Raw genomic sequence first — 16579 nt, 5'->3', positions numbered from 1 at the left:
GGCAGCTGGAGACCCAGGCATAACTCTTAACGGGCCCCGTGCATGAACTTACTCGCTGACATATTCATTCACTCTGGGCTCCAGCCCTGGGAGAGAAGTTTGAAAGGCACCAGGAATATATGCAGAGGAAATGAATTTTCTCGCTTCATGGTGAGGCCCGGAGAAGCACCATTCTCCCAGACAGAAGCGCTGGTAGAATCTATTGATTCTCTGTTGAGACCCACCCACTCCTGCCATGCACACAGTTGGCTGCTATATCTGAGTCTCCATCAACCAGACTAATACTAGTTGCCCCACCGTGGTGATTTCCAGAGACTGCCCCACTCAAATTTTAGATCCACCCAAGGACTTCCAGTGGCTTTTCCTTACCAATGGCCTGTCTTGGCTGATGTTGCAGACATTCCTAGAATCTCTCAAAAGTTCACAAACCCCAAACAAGCACCATCCGGCCTAGGCATGCCCAGTGCTTCTTGCTAAATAGCCCCAAGATCAGCACTGTCAGCAGCTGGCCTAGGTTCGTGGCTTGGTCTCTCTCAGGGACCTCTAGGTCTAGCATGGATAGTACCATCTGGGCATTGTTTTGTGGAACATGCCAGGTGGCTTCAGGCAGGATACAGGCTATGGCTGAACCTGGCCTACAACTGACCCCTCCAAGAAGGCTCTGGGGCCAGCATGCCCAGTGGTTAGCTCCCAACCAAGGTGGAGAACCACACCATTGCCTTTGCAGACAACACACCCAGAGTGCAGACTGGGAAGGTACCAGAGCCCTACTAAAGCAAATCCTGCTCCATAGGGTCAGCCCCTGCATAACAGTACCTCAACTGTAGGCATGGCCAGTCCCAATAACCAATCAGCCTGAGGGTCAGTCCCATCCACTGACATGCAAACAGCAACCAAGACCCAGCTATAACAGGAGGGCACACAAAAAACAGCCAGGTGCTCCAGGTGATCGGGGAGACTGTGCCACTGGGCTCCATAGGAGATCTACTGTATAAGACCACTCTATTAACACTGGGAGACCTAGCAGCTCTACCTAACGCAGAGAAACAAACCAGGAAGGCAACCAAAATGGGGAGACAACAAAAATGTCCCAAATAAAAAATCAGAACAAAGCTCCAGAAAAAAAACTAAACAAAATGGAGATAAGCAACATACCAGATACAGAGTTCAAAATACTGGTGATAAAGATGCTCAGTGATCTCAGTGAGAACGTAAACATAGAGACAGAAAACATAAAAATGGAGATAAAAAATATAAAAGAGAACTAATCAGAAAGGTAGAATACAATAACGAAAATGAAGAATATATTAGAGGAAATCAACACATTAGGTGACGCAGAGGATTGAAACAGCAACTTAGAAGATAAGGTAGCAGAAAACAACTGATCAGAATAGCAACAAGAAAAAAAGTATCCAAAAAAAATGAGCATAGTTTAAGGGGCCTCTGAGACAACATCAAGTATGCCAACATTCTCATCATAAGGATATCAGCAGGAGAAGAGAGAGCAAGGAATTAAAAACATGTCTCAAGGAATAATAACAGAAAACATCCCTAACCTGGTGAAGGAAATAGATATACAAACCCAGGATGTGCAGAGTCCCAAATAAGATGCAGCCAAACAGGTCCACATCATGACATATCATAATTAAAATGCCAAAGGCAAAAGACAAGGAGAGAATCTTAGAAGCAGCAGAAGAAATTTAATTAGTTTGTTACCTACAAGGGAGTTCCCATAAGACTGTCAGTGATTTCTCAACAGAAACTTGCAGGCTGGAAGAGATTGGCATGAAATACTCAGAGTGATGGAAAGCAAGGACCTACAACCAAGATTACTCTACCAGCAAAGCTATCATTGAGAATTCAAGGACAGATAAAGAGCTTCCCAGGCAAGAAAAAGTTAAAGGAGTTCATCACCACCAAGCCCGTATTACAGGAAACGGTAGTGGGACTTCTTTAAGAGGGAAGAAAAAGAAAAAAGCATAAAAAATATCAATGGTAAAATGGCAATAGCTACATTTCTATCAACAATTACTTTAAATGTAAATGGATTAAATGCTCCAATCAAAAGGCATAGGGTGGCTGAACAGATAAGAAAATGAGACCCTTACATATGCTGCCTACAGGAGACTCGGTTCACATCGAAAGACTCGCAGACTGAAAGTAAAGGGATGGAAAAAGATATTTTATAAAAATGGAAACAAAAAAATAATCTGGGATAGCAATACTTACACCAAACAAAATACACTTTAAAACAAAAGCTATATAACAAGAGACAAGGAAGGACTCAGCAATCTTACTTCTGGGTATTTATCCAGAAAATCTCAAAGCAGCACCTTAAAGGGATATGGGAATCCATATATTTATTTCAGCATAATTTGTGATAGCCAAGATATGGAGGCAACCTGGGTGTCCATCAATGGATGAATGGATAAAGAGGTGGTACACAATGGAATATTACTCAGCCATAAAAAAAAAGAATGAAATCTTGCCACCTGCAACAACATGGATGGAGCTAGAGGGTATTGTGCTGAGTGGAGTAACTGACACAGAAAGACAAATGTCACATGTGGAATTCTAGAGAACAGGTTAAACAAACAACAGAAACAGGCTCACAGATAGAGAGCATTTTGATGCTTGTCAGATTGGGTGGTGAGAGAAGAGGTGAAGAGGGGAGGGGATTAAGAGGTACAAATTGGTAGTTAGAGAGTATAGCATGGGGAATATAGTCAGTAGTATTGTAATAACTGTGGTGTCGGATGGGTACCAGATTTATTGGAATGATCACTTCATATGTTAAATAAATGTCTAATCACTGTGTTTTACATCTGAAATTAATGTAATATTGTATGTGAACTATAATAGAAAAATATAAAAATTAAAAAGAAAATGAAAATATTAAAATTAAAAGGGAAACAGTAAAAAAAGAGTACTAGATTAATAAATATCTTATCTCTGACATAAAAAAATTGAGTCTTCATAATACTAAATGTTGGCTAGAGTGTGGAAAAAAAGAATCTACCATTCAACCAGTGTGAGCATAAATTATAATTATTTTATAATGAAATTTCGCATTATTATAAAGTGAACTTGCAACCAAAATTTGCAGTGCCAAGTAGGTGCTAGAGAATCTCTTGCATATGCACACAGGAGACTCGAACAGAATCATTCAGAACAGAATGATTGCAGCAAAAAAAAAAAAAAAAAAAAAAATGAGAAATAAACCGATTTTTATGAAGGATATAAATAAATTGTGGTTTATTTAAATAATGAAATTATACTGCTATAAAAATGAATTAACAATAACTATGTATAAGAGTATAGATGATTAGAAACATTTTGCTGACTGAAAAAAAGTATATGAAGTATGAAAAAAATTATTAAGTTCAATACAGTCAAAGTTAAATATATATTGAGGTAAAAGCATATGGTAATATACCTGTAGTAAAAAGCTATACTTTAAAGAACAAGAGGAATTTGGGAGCTGTGAAGAAAGGAGTAGTAACTGTCATCTGGGTATGGTGTTTCTTTTAGAGATAATGCAAAGTTTCTAAAATTAATTGTAGTGATGGTTGCATTACTGTGAATATTCTACAACCATTAAATTGTACACTTTTGATAGGTGAATGGTATAGTATGTAAATTATACCAATAAAGCTGTTTAAAGAAAATAACAAGGGGATGATTAAATACAAAAGTCCAGAGAGTGGTTACCTTTGATAACTGAACGACAGAAGGTGGGAGATAGAAAACTGGTAATTTCATGAACGTTTCTTACAGTTTTGTTCAAGCTTATAAGTGTATATATGTGTGTACTCTTTCATATGTGTCAAACATTATGTAAATTTAAACTCTATGAATAAAACAAAACTCCTGAGACAAAACATCATGTTACACTCATTCACTGCCACTGCCATGCCGTATTTGAGTGTTTAACCATATCCGATCCCTCTTCTAAAGCAGATTCTTAGTAATTCCTCATGTCTATATAAATAAAATATAAAAACCACTGAGAATATCACTTACATGCATTGTTCCACTTGATGCTTACCATAGCCCCATAAAGTATAAAGGGGAGATTTAGTTATTTCCATTTTACAGATGAGTCACAGAGACCTTAACTAATTCAGAGGGATTTAATAAAATCTATAGAGCTGGGAGATTTTATTAGGCCTTGATTTCCTCACCTGAAAAATGAAGCTAAGAATAGTACCTATCCAAAGTGTTGTTATGAAAATTAAATGTTAATGCATGAAGAACTTAGAATGATGCTTGTTTTTCAGTATATGCTATATATTAGCTATTATTTTTATTTCACAAGTTTCAGAATCAGTGCTATTTTCACTATACTTTGTTAATACTTATAGGTTATCTGACTCCTATTCTAAATTGGCAAAAATGTGATACAGACCTAGTTCTGAATAACACTACATTAGAGCTGGGAGACATCATAGTGTTCCACATGGCCTAACCTTCCATTTTAGAGTCCTAAGATCTAGAGAGATCCAGGAGCTCATGGCTAATTACTCGCAGAACCAGATCTAGCAAGCGTGTCTTACAATTCCCAATCTTCGATCTGTCCATACCAACAAATAGAATTAGCCTGAAACCTCTAGAATTCTTTCCTTACTCCTGTGATTTGATCTTATTATTATTTGGTCTTCTTACCCTCATTGTCCCCTCATTGATCTAGTTGCCTGATCTTCAGGTGATCTAATCCATCTGGCAAGTATTTACCCACCTGAACCGCTAATCTGTTTTTACCTCTATAAATTTCTCCAGTGAACATATTTATTTGACCACAAGGATATCCAGGGAGAAGACTGCATGACAGTGGCTTTTCCTGTTATTGCTAGAATTGTACATTAAAGATCTGGAACTAAACACAGTTTTGTAAACTGTCATCTTAGAAAGACTTGACTACCACATTCTTTTCATGTCCACAATTTTTTTTTTATGTGCCAGGTGGATTCATATTAGTAAATGCTATGTTGTCAATTGAGCACCTCCTGCAGAGCCTTTAAGCCCCAAAACTCTACCTGTTGCACTTGTCAAGGTGTCTTAAATTTCACTCAAAGAGGTTCAGTCTTTTCTCGAAGGTAGCTATCTTTTAGAATCTCTTATTCCAAAGCAAATGCCCTTCAGAAAGTGAGAGCAGTGAGTTGGACTCAAATCTATGGTCTGTAGAAATCAGAGAGACACATCGAGGTCTCCGGCACCTCAGAACAGTAAGAGCCTGCAGTGCTCTGTGTTCCCATCTCTGCCAAGTCTGGGTGTCTATATTGGACCAGCCTAATCCCAATACCAGCACCGCAGATGAGAGGAGCTTTGAAAACAATATTTTGGTTTACTTGGTGACAGGGGACAAGTGCTCATTTTTTCAAATGCTAAATCCATTTCTATCCATGAGAAGAATCATTCTCTTTATCACTCTCTCTTGTTCTCTTAGTTTCTCTCATGATTTTTTAGACAATGCATAAAAGATACATTTTGTAGCCCTTCTAATGGATTCTTTTGTCATGCATGCTTCCAAATGGACTCTAGAAACCCTACTTAGATACTATCACCATGAAACAGAATTTAGTGATGCAGTTTCAACCTAATTCAAAAAGATATTATCACTACAAATCTTGAAAGAACCTATTTAAGAATAAACTTTCCAAGTACCACCAAATCGATCAACTCACTTATCCAACAAATATTTGAGTGCCCAGTGTGCTCCATTTCTGGTGCCTCAGAAATTCTCAGACTAAATTTGGGAGATAGATGTGTAAGTAAACAATTAAGACAATGTAATCTAAGTGCAAGGTGCTAAGGGAGTATGGATTTGAGAGAGAGAGAGAGAAGCAAAGATCTGCCCCTTTTCTCTGATACATATGTTATTAATCAGCTCCACTAAGACAAACGCATGGATTCACATGTTCTGCCCAATAAATCCATGGGTACCAGTGTCTATTTCAGGAGCCTCCCTTCTCTTTCTAGCTCCCTTCCCAAATGTTCATAGTTGACTTTCCATCTCCATCATCACCTTTGCTCTGTATGGATACTAACTACATGTCTCCCACACTCCATTCTTGCGGGCTCGTCTTTTAGGAAGCCTTCTCTGAGTTACGTGTCAACCAATTTTCTCGGTCTTACCACTACCATGCCCCCAAGCACCTTCCACAGTGGCTCGAAACAAGATTCTATAAGAGGTGCATAGAACAGACTGGATAAACTCAGCTCATGCTTGAGTTATCTTTAGCCAGGTATTTTTAAAGGAAGTTATAAATGAAGCCCATGGTAAACACTCATTAAATATTGTTCAGTGAAAGACAGAATACATTGATTATCGTTTCCAGGTTCCCCTTAGCAGAGCGCTGAGCACATAGTTTCCAATAAATTGTCAATTGATTTCTTTCTGTGGTGTAAAATTATGAATTTATCAACATATTTTTTTTAATAGGTGCCCTTTTTCTAATGATTTAGCTTGGAGATTTTTACTTGATACATTTTCAACCAGAAATGAAATGTTCAGCAGTACCTTTTCAGAACTGGTAGTGAGATCTGCCTCCCAGTTTTGAGATAATAGACATAAAACTTTTTTTTTTAAGATTCTCTAGCCCCGTCCAAGGTTCTCAGAAGGCTCACTCAGAGCAAAACCCACGCCACTAGAACCCAGTCTATATGAAGAATTCAGAAAGATCCTTCAGTGTATTATCTGATGGTCATTTTCCTTAGGCACAAGGTGCAACACATTACAAGGTACCCAGGGGATAAGATAATGTCCCTTCAATTACATCCATAACAAAGGTCTAAAATCAGACATTCCTCTCTTAGTCACCTTATAGGCTGAATTAAATCTCCTCAAAATTCTGTTGAAGTCCCAACCTCACAATACCTCAGAATGTGAATGTATTTGGAGATAGATAGTCTCTAATAAGATAATTAAGTTAAAATGAGGTCATTGGAGTGGGTCCTAATCTGACTGGTGTCCTTATAAGAAAATAGGACATGAGACCATGCACGCATAAGGGTAGATCATGTGAAGATGGAGAAAGAAGACTACTGTCTACAATTTAAGGAGAGAGACTCAGAAGGAACCAACCCTGCCAACACCTTCGTCTCAGATTTCTGTTGTCGAGAACTGTGAGAAAATAAATTTCTGTTGTTTAAGCCACTCAGACTGTGGTACTTTTTTATGGCAGCCTTAGAAGACTAATGCATCTCACATGGAAACTCCTCATATAAACTTCACACACCCTGACTCATCGATATTACAATGATGAACTGCTGGAGACTTGCCAACAGGGTTTAAGAAAGTTATACCAGTGACCTGGAAGTTGCCATACCTGCCCAAGTCAGCTTAATTGTCCTCCTCCTCATAGACAACATGACTGGACAGCAACTCTGTCCCCTACTCCATCCCTTATTCTCGATCGCACTGTGTTACTGTTTATATCCCTCATAGTATAATTTGCAAATGTCATTATCTTGTTTACTGTCTTCTGTAACAAGCATGTAAGCTGCATGAGGGCAGGGGATCCTCCCTGTATCCTCAGTACCTAGCACAATGCCTAACATAGAGGAATAGATATTTGTTGAATGAACCTACCATTTCTAGTTGTTTTGAACCTCCTCAGTGAGTGCAAATTCCATTTTTGATACATTAATCCAAAAATAGTTTGGTTTGATTCTTTTTTTCTTTTTAATTCACTAAGCTCTGGAATACCCGGCTGAGAAACCTGGATTTAACTTCTGAAAAGGAAGCTGAAATAAAAGTGACAGCTTTGCTCGAGGTGCACTAGTCTGTCTGACAGTGGCGGTTCGCAATATTTTAAATGATGGAGGCTGGGCGAGGGAGGTAAGAAGGATGGGAGACCCATCAGAAGAATGATATTGCATTCAGGAGAGTGTTAAAAATGAAGCATGTGTTATAAATAATAAAACACACCCAACTCTGCATATTAAGTTGTAATTCGATCTCTGGCTTCTTCTGACATTGATAAACCATTAAAAGCCTCCCTCTCATGGTTTATGATGTCACAAGTGACTAACCCCTCTTAGTGGAATGTCTTCCTTATTATTATATACCATCAGTTGTACATTCTTCTGTGGGTACAAAAAAAAAAAAAAACAGGTGATGAGAGCCACATAAAATGAACTGGTCAAACCTAGATTTTGTTTATAATTATGTTTTGCCGGCGCTGAAGAGATAAAAATGTACTTGTAAATGAGGCACGAAGGGACGGTTGGAGCAAGCAAATTTCTGGGTTCCAGGTTACATCATAAATCCAGTCATAAAAGTGAAGAGCACAATGTGTGGATGTGAAGTGTTCGGGTCCTGACGCTGTAGGTTTTTCTCTCCGGCGCTGACTTGGAGCAACACTCATTCTGAAAGAGAAACTGCATTCTCCAGGTAGCCAGAGGACAGCTGGACCAGAGTTCGGCAGCACTGCTCAGGTGTCTAGGTAGGCAGGCACACTGGGCTGCGCGGAACTTCGCTGACAGGCTTTTCAATCTTAGGTGTGAAATAGCCCTAACAGCAGAACTATCCCGTAATAGTTCTCCCCATCTGATCACAAGGATTTACTCAAAATCTCTTTTGAAATGTTTGTTTGTTTGTTTGTTTCAGAGAAAGCAGCCTTGCTGTTTCTCGTCCACTGTCACTAGGGACTTCAGCTCCGGCTAAAGCCCTCGCCTGGGATCTGACTCAGGCAGGGGTGTCTCCAGGTCTCGGAGAGAAAGCATCAGCTCACTCTTCCAAATCTCCACCTGACTCAACTACGGCTCCCAAGTCCCCTTTTTTTCCCACGTATCTGGTTTATTCCTTGGAAGCAGCAGGACATCTGCTGAAGCTCCTGAGTGTGCTGGCCGGTTCTACCCCAAAGCACTTAGCTAAATCGGAGGAAAATAATCTCGGCTGCCTAAAAATAGGAATGGAACATTGATTTCTTTTTTTTTCCTCCCTTCTCTGGACATTCTCCCCTACTCCTGAGCAGTCACTTTCACTTCAGAATACTTTCCACTGAAATCTAGATGAAGTTTGGTCAAGGAGAAGAGAAGGGTAGAAATTAAAGCAGTAAAAGGAGAGTGAGAGTAGGGAAGGAGAAACAAAGAGACACAGTCTGGGACAAAAATCCTAGACAGGCTCAAACACATGTTTCCCATCACTTGGGTCAGTTGGGGACTGTGCTTGTCCTGCAATGCCTACACGCACGCGCGCGCGCGCACACACACACACACACACACACAGCCTTGCAGAAATGTCACACAGCCAAAGACATCCTAAAATATCCATCGCAGATGCTCAAGGTCAGTCTGTGTCCTTTATGCCACAATAGCAGAAAATTGGACTCCCATTCAAACCTTGCAAATCTCTACTCTCCAGGTAACTTTCACCAAGAAAAGGGTCTGAAAGCACACATACACAACTGTTAACAGAGTTTATCCCTGAGGGGTGGGGTGGGAGTTACAGGGAGGAACTGTGACATTTTACTTCATGTCTTTTTATAAAAAGCAGTAGGTAACAAGTAGTTTTTACTTATTTTTGTGTTTTCCAGATTCTCCATAAGAAATTATTTGCTTACATCCTTTTTAAATAGATAGATAGATAGATAGATAGATAGATAGATAGATAGATATGCTCTTTAAAAATGGAAAGGATGCTTTCATAGGCAGGATCACATTTAATCTCAATAGCCTAGTGAGGTGAACAGGGTGGATGTGGCTCAGGATTCAGGGTCACTCAGACTTGGGTTATGGTCCCTCTTCTCACATCTGCCAGATGTGGAGCAAGTGATTTAACTTGTACCCCAGACAGGGTAATCATATCCAGTATGTCAAGTTCCTAAGAGAATTATAGCAAACACAACATAGCAACTATTATAAAAATACTTGATACATGATAAGCACTCAATAATTGGAAGTTCTCATCATTATTACTACCAATATTATCTTGATCGTCAGTATTAGTAAAGATGTTATGAGATTAACCTGGGACAATACAGCAGCACGCTAGTAGCTGGATAAGCCAAAACCAGAACCAATTTCATGTTGTGGCCACCACATTGCAAGGGGTTAAAAATGATTGTCCATATTGCCCACCCTTGGGAGTTTTAGATTGAAATAGGACATCCAGAACCCTCTCTGGAATCAGCCTCAGAAAGAAAACTCCGTGAGATCTGTAGAGAGTTGGACATGATTCTGCCCAGCCTGAAATGCCTCCCAATTCAATTTACAGATGTTTTGGAACAAATAATGCTTGAAAGAAATAATATCTGTGACAGGTGGGCATGGCCAAAGAGAAAGATTTGAAGGAAAAGTAATGTTTATATGGATAGACCTAAAACTGACTTCCCATTGAAGATTTTTAAAAGGATTTTGGGTTGTTCATAAAGTGAAACACCAACAAAAAGTTTTTTAAACATCCTTCAAGCCTGGTCGCTGATTTGACTTCGAAGCAATTCCAAAATTTACTAGTATTTCAGCAGACTTTAGGGTTTCCTCCCTTATTTTAATTTTAAACAATGTGATTGCTCTTTAATCTTCTTAGACATTCATTTCACCATTTGGATTGCGCTCTATATTCCAAATTTTCTAGGTGTTTCTGTTTTAGTTGGAACTGACTGCAGAGAGGTGTCACACAAATCTCACCTGAGAGCAGACAGAAGCACCGAGGAGAGCCGTAAGGCCAGTGTGGAGACCCACTGCTTGTGAATGGGGGAGGTAGGGTCTGCTGCTGGGGACCACCTGGTTCCCTCAGTCATTGCAGCCAGGGGTGACCCCTTACCTTTGTATGGCGCTATACAGTTCACAAAGCACATTCTTGTACCTTACTCAACACCGTCCTCTCAATGATCCCGTAAAAAAACAAACATTAGCCCCATTATTCAGCCAAAGAAACTGGAGGCTCAGCAAATTGAAGTGATTTTCTCAAGGCCATAAGGCTGGTAAGGAAAAGTCATAGCTTGAACTCTATACTCGGCACACTTCCCGCTATACCTCAAATGTTGTTTATACCTCTAATTCCAAACAGAAGAGAGTTTTTTAACCTCTCTCCCCTGCAGCACCACCACTGCCATTCCTCCATACACTTTCTCCTCCGAAACTGCAAAAGCTCAGGTAACGACAAGCCACAGCAAAACCACCCAATGCTTGTTGGAGCCCTGACAACGTTGACAAAGTCCTTGGCAGGCCCTTCTATTTTCGTGATCAATGGTGCCGTAGCCAGGAACAAGCCTTGCTGGCGCTGAGCTGATCTCTGCCGTGAAAATGCATGCACAGTGTACACATTCGTTTATATTCTGAGCACAGAGGATGAAATAATTCTGCACCGTGTCCATTTCTGTGCTGTTAAGGCATACCATTGCTTTGCAAGCAAAACAGTAGATCTTTCATTTGGCAGTGACATTCCACAAAGTGCTTATAATTCAGTGTTAGCTTATCAGCCGTCCAATCTCCCACTCTGGGGAATGTGTCAACCATCAAAAGGAGAGGAGGAGGTGTGCTGCATCTCAATGGCTTTCATTTCATCAGAGTTACTTTCTTAAGGGCATTTAATCAATGAGGACAAGTAGTAGGCAGATTTTTAAATAAATGTGTCACTTTAGGTTAATCCACAGCACAGTTGAATGTATTTGTTTATGCGATTCCCAAATATGTCTCTCTGTTGCTCAGCAGAATTGATAATCTGTAAATCAAAACATGTTACAAGTACTTTTAAACTATCCCCCAAGGAACAGCTTTATTTGACCTGCCAGAATGGGAGATGTCCAGAAGTTTCAGGTACAAGGGTGTTGAATGTCAGAGCTGCTCAGAATGCTTGAGTGAAATGTCAGTTCCATTTACAACAAAGCTTTCTATTCATCCTTTCTTCCTTTCTTTCATTAAACAGGTGAATAATATGTTCAAAAAAAAATGTGTTTGGGATGTCAAAGAAGCTGGCAAAAGATGGCAAGCTGGGAAACAAAAAAGACTGCAGGAATTTTAATTTTTTTCTTGGGGCTATTATTAAATGCAGAAGCGAATAAAAATGAAAAGTAGACTAGAATGATACTGATGGGGCTTGCATCATTTTGCATTGATTATACCAAGATACTGGCTTGTGTTTATTCTCTCCGCTTTTTGCATCCTTAATGTGGCCCAGACAAGCAGAGGAGCTGTAATTGTGAAAACTCAGGTCCCATGTCAAATAGAAATTTCTTTTGCCATCCGTTATCAGCTATCTAAACTGTCAAAATATGATTGCCACATCTGCTGGAAGTGTATTGGCCAGGCTGTGATGCGAATGCGGTTTTGTTATTTCAGATTGATTTTCTTAATGCTGGCCATAAGTGTGCCAACGTGCAGGCTCGGGGCTCTTTTCAGTCCTTTCAACAAAGCTTGAACTGTGTTGACATTTGTCCCCAGGCAGCAGTGTCCATTCAGAGTAGGCCCTCTGCTGAGGCTTTTGTTGGAAACACTTAATCTCTTTCTTCTTTTTTTTTTTTTTAAACAGAGAGTGTTTACCAAATAAGATTGAGACTGTATGATCCTTTTGACACTGCAGCTAACAAGTTATTAATATTCGGTGGGCTTTAGAGTGAATCCATTTAATGGTATCGAGAATCGTTCGAATCCCAGGCACAGCCTTAACTACAGCTTTTTATAGATAGAGAAGGATATCCTGATCTGTGTGTGTGTGACATTGCAGAGGACATTGGAGGTTGATAGAAGCTCACTGTATTATGTCTCTTTCCCCATTTCTTTACAGACAGCTAAGAACAAGCTGGCTTTCTTGGACTTGGGAAGAATCATTAAACTGCCAGTGCTTGTGAATGAGTATCAACAGAAAAGATGATGCTCTTTGTTTCATTTTTTTTTTCCTGAAAATAGCAACATTTAAATAATGTATAATCTCTTTGAATGCCTAGCAAAGACTCAGTGTGTTTTCTAAATGTTGCTTCTGCTTCCATAGGGTGCCAGGACCTCAGAGTTTCTAAGACATCCAGGGAGAGGACCCCAGCCTTAAGTGCACACATAAACATACATAATAGCCAATTTAGAACAGAGTCAAGTCAGAATGGATATTCATGTGCCAGCTTGTAGTACAATCCAGCTCTCAATTCTGAGACAAATTAAATTCATTCCTGTGCATCCTAGTGGTAATGTACAATTAGTTTTCAGAAACTATACTATGTTTTCCTATCATATTCTCTGGAAATTTCAAGGATAACCTCTCTCATCCCCTTAACAGTAATCTTAAGTGTATATCTCTAAGGTTACATAAATCAAACCATTTGGTAAACTGTGTTGTAACCTTTTTCAATATATCTCCCTCTTAGCTTTAACATCATTATATCCCATTGTGATGAAAATGGACTTTCTGTATCTTGCGATAATGAAAATAGCCACTTTATGCAGTTTCTGCATGCAATTATCCAGGCTTTTCTCAGACTCTAGAGAAATCTAAGCTAATTGCTTTGGGACTTTTCCTACATTTCCATAAATTCTTTGTTAATTTTTCATGAGAAACTGTTATTGCAGTAGCCCTTAAAGTTCCCATTGTATTCAATAATGTAAAGAAGTCATTATGGAAACAGGTTGATTTGCTGGTATCCCGGCCAGAACTGGACCCCTTTTGATCCCTGTATATTCTCAGACGAGGTCGGGTCTTTTTCTTTCTTTCCTTCCTTCCTTCCTTTCCTTCTTTCCTTCTTTCCTTCCTTCCTTCCTTCTTTCTCATTTTCCTTTTCTTTTTTTTATTTTCTCTTTTTCTTTTTCTTTTTTTTCTTTTTCTTTCTTTCTTTTTTTTTTTTTTTTTTTTTTGATGCATGCTTTCTTCACCTGAGTTTACTCGAAGCCATTCTAAAAGCCATTCTCTGCATTGTATGACCTTGTCATTACAGGACATGAATTGAATTTGCTTTATCTGACAGTTGGCTCTGGAATTGCTTTATACCTGCTCATCAACCCCAAAGACAAAGAAGTCTGCTTTAAGTGATAGAGGAGCAACTGAATGAGCTGAGCGTCCCAGGGAATGCTCTGAAATTACCTTCGATGTTACATCTGATTTATTGATTGCTTCAAACACAGAGTCAACAGTTTCTGTAGCTTCCAATAAGCACTGCCTAAGAGCACCTCCAACACATGGCAGAGGTTTTCAGGGATTTTTCAGCCTGATTCACTCATTGGAGCTCCCTTGGGTACAAGAGCATACTCTCTGGGACCACTAAGGGAAGCCAATCTTCCCTCTGTCGTTATTAGGCAGGGCCGGATTCAACACAGGCAGACCAACCAGGTGCTCCAAACATCAGCAAAACAATACACAGAGAGAAAGGGAGAGAGAGAAAAGTTTAGCGTTAGTTAACTTATCTAGGATTAGCCATCAGAAAATCTAAACAGAAGCTCTTTTAATTTAAAAATACATGCAAGGTTTGTGTTTTATAGCTTTACACTGAATTTTTATTTCAAATTAGATATGTAACAATTCATCCATCTATACTCAAGTTTTGTGCAGGTTACTGAATGGATGCACTACCGCAACAAAAAATGACTCGGAAAACTCTCTGCTCCACCTCCCCCCTAAAAAAGTCATTCTCACCTTGTCTTTTCTGTGGGCAGCCAGTGAGCACGGGTGAAGTTACTCAGCCACTTTCAGGCCACCTTGAATTCTAGGTTGAGGCTTTGGAGGGCTGATTTCTAAGAAAAGCTGCTGCATTTCCTGCAGTGTATAAATTCGTCTTGGACATAATGAAAAGGAACTTAGCTATATTTAGGGCACACCACACAGTGGCTCGAATGCTCCTTTTATTTGGGCACAGTGGTGGTGAGTGCCACACTGGCCCTCCCACAGGTAACCTCAGATCGTGAAGGGAACTAACTCTCCTTGGCGTGGGCTCCTTGTTACCCACAGGCAGCTTTGGCAGCCCACGGTCCATCTGTAAACATGCACATGTATCAGCACGGGACCAAGTGAACCTTCCCCAAGTACCCACTGGGGGTCATTCAAATGGTTTCCCTCAAGACGAAAAAATAAATAAACAAGTATAGGTGACAATTAAACCTTCCGAAGTCATAAAAGCAAAGTTCCTGCAGCCTGATGTCTCCCAGGAGCTTTCCCCAGGGATGACTCTTCACCTGGGGAGGCAGTTCAGTAAATACATGTTAAATTAAATGAGAACTCAGACAATAGAGGCATTCGAAAGTCTGTTTTCAGGATATCTGAACATTTAACTTGATATTGAGAAATCCTCGGTAGTTCTCTATCTTGGATCAAGCCACTGCTGGTACAGAAGTTCTAGGTTCTCACAAGAGCCAAGGTGCAGACACAGCTTCAATCACGCTTCTCTCCAAATTGCAACTTGCAATTCCATCCTCTTTTATCTTCCAGGTGTATTGGCATTAAAGCATTCCTTCCGCAGTTCTGTAAACATTTTCTTTCAGGAATGATTGTCCTTGACCGTGTAAAAGTATATCAGCTATACAACATAACAATAAGTACATTATGTCATTAAGGATATTACCACAAACAGCAAGGCCAGGCTCTAAACACATTACCAATTTGCATTTGCAAACTCGAAATAGGATGAGTTTGGAAGTACTCAGACTCAGGAACAAGGAAAGCTGGTTATCCAGCAGGAAGATATTTTTCTTAACAATGAAGTTCACATGGAGCAGTTACTTGCACATCAGCATTCCCTTGTGTAATCCTCCTAACAATAGGATTTAAGAAGCATAATCCCACTCTTTCTCTTCAACAAGAACACAGCCATGCAGATCTTTGTGAAGCCCCTGACAGGCAAGACCATTACCCTTGAGGTCACCCTTGAGGTCAAGCCCAGTGATACCATCAGAATGTCAGAGCCAAAATCTGAGATAAGACCGGCACCCCACCTGAACAGCAACATCTAATGTTTGCGGATAAACAAGAGGATGGCTGAACTCTCTCAGACAACCACATCCAGAAAGAGTCCATCCTACACTTAGGGCTTTGCATAAAGGACTGCATCATTGACCCTTTCCACTGCCAGATCACCCAGAAATACAACCGCTTCAAGATAATGGAGTTTTATGCTTACCTGCAACCCTGTACTGCCAACTGTTACAAGAAGTGTGCCCACTCCAACAACTTGCACCCCAAGAATGTCAAATAAGCTTCCTCCCACTGCCTTCTTCCCTTACAGGGCAGCCTTCCCCTAACCCCTAGGGCCTCAAAAAAGTTCCCTTCCCCTTGGGGGGGGGGGAAGAAGAGAAAGAGGAGGAGGAGGAAAGGAAGTGGGAGGGAAGGGAGAGGAGGGGGAGAAGCAACAGCAACATGATTTCATTTTACTGATGAAGAAACTGAAGCTCTGGGAGGTCAAAGAAATTGCCCAAGATAACACAGTAAGTAGCAGAGTCAGAATTCCAATCTGTCTACCTCCAAAACTTTTATTTCTACTATGCTACATTCAAGATCAGTTCCTTCATGCCTGTTTAACTTACAGCCTTGACCTATCCCGGGAGAATTGTTCGTGTGGTTCCTTGGATTTTCACAATATTCTATGTGAACTCCTTCCATGGTACCTGTAATATTATATTTCACTGCGGTTTTTAGCCTGTGTCTGATGGATTGTGAGGTACT

At 40.0% G+C, this 16579-nt stretch overlaps 1 pseudogene; it reads left to right on the top strand.

The window, feature by feature from the left end:
- The first annotated feature begins 15729 nt into the window (after nucleotides 1-15729).
- LOC107520875 lies at nucleotides 15730-16112 on the top strand (annotated as a pseudogene).
- The last annotated feature ends 467 nt before the right edge of the window (nucleotides 16113-16579 follow it).

The sequence above is a fragment of the Rousettus aegyptiacus genome, unplaced genomic scaffold (genome assembly GCF_014176215.1).
Source record: "Rousettus aegyptiacus isolate mRouAeg1 unplaced genomic scaffold, mRouAeg1.p scaffold_m13_p_8, whole genome shotgun sequence".
NCBI classification, from domain to species: Eukaryota; Metazoa; Chordata; class Mammalia; order Chiroptera; family Pteropodidae; genus Rousettus; species Rousettus aegyptiacus.
Note: the sequence above shows the minus strand (reverse complement) of the source record. Positions and strands in the feature narration are given on the sequence as shown.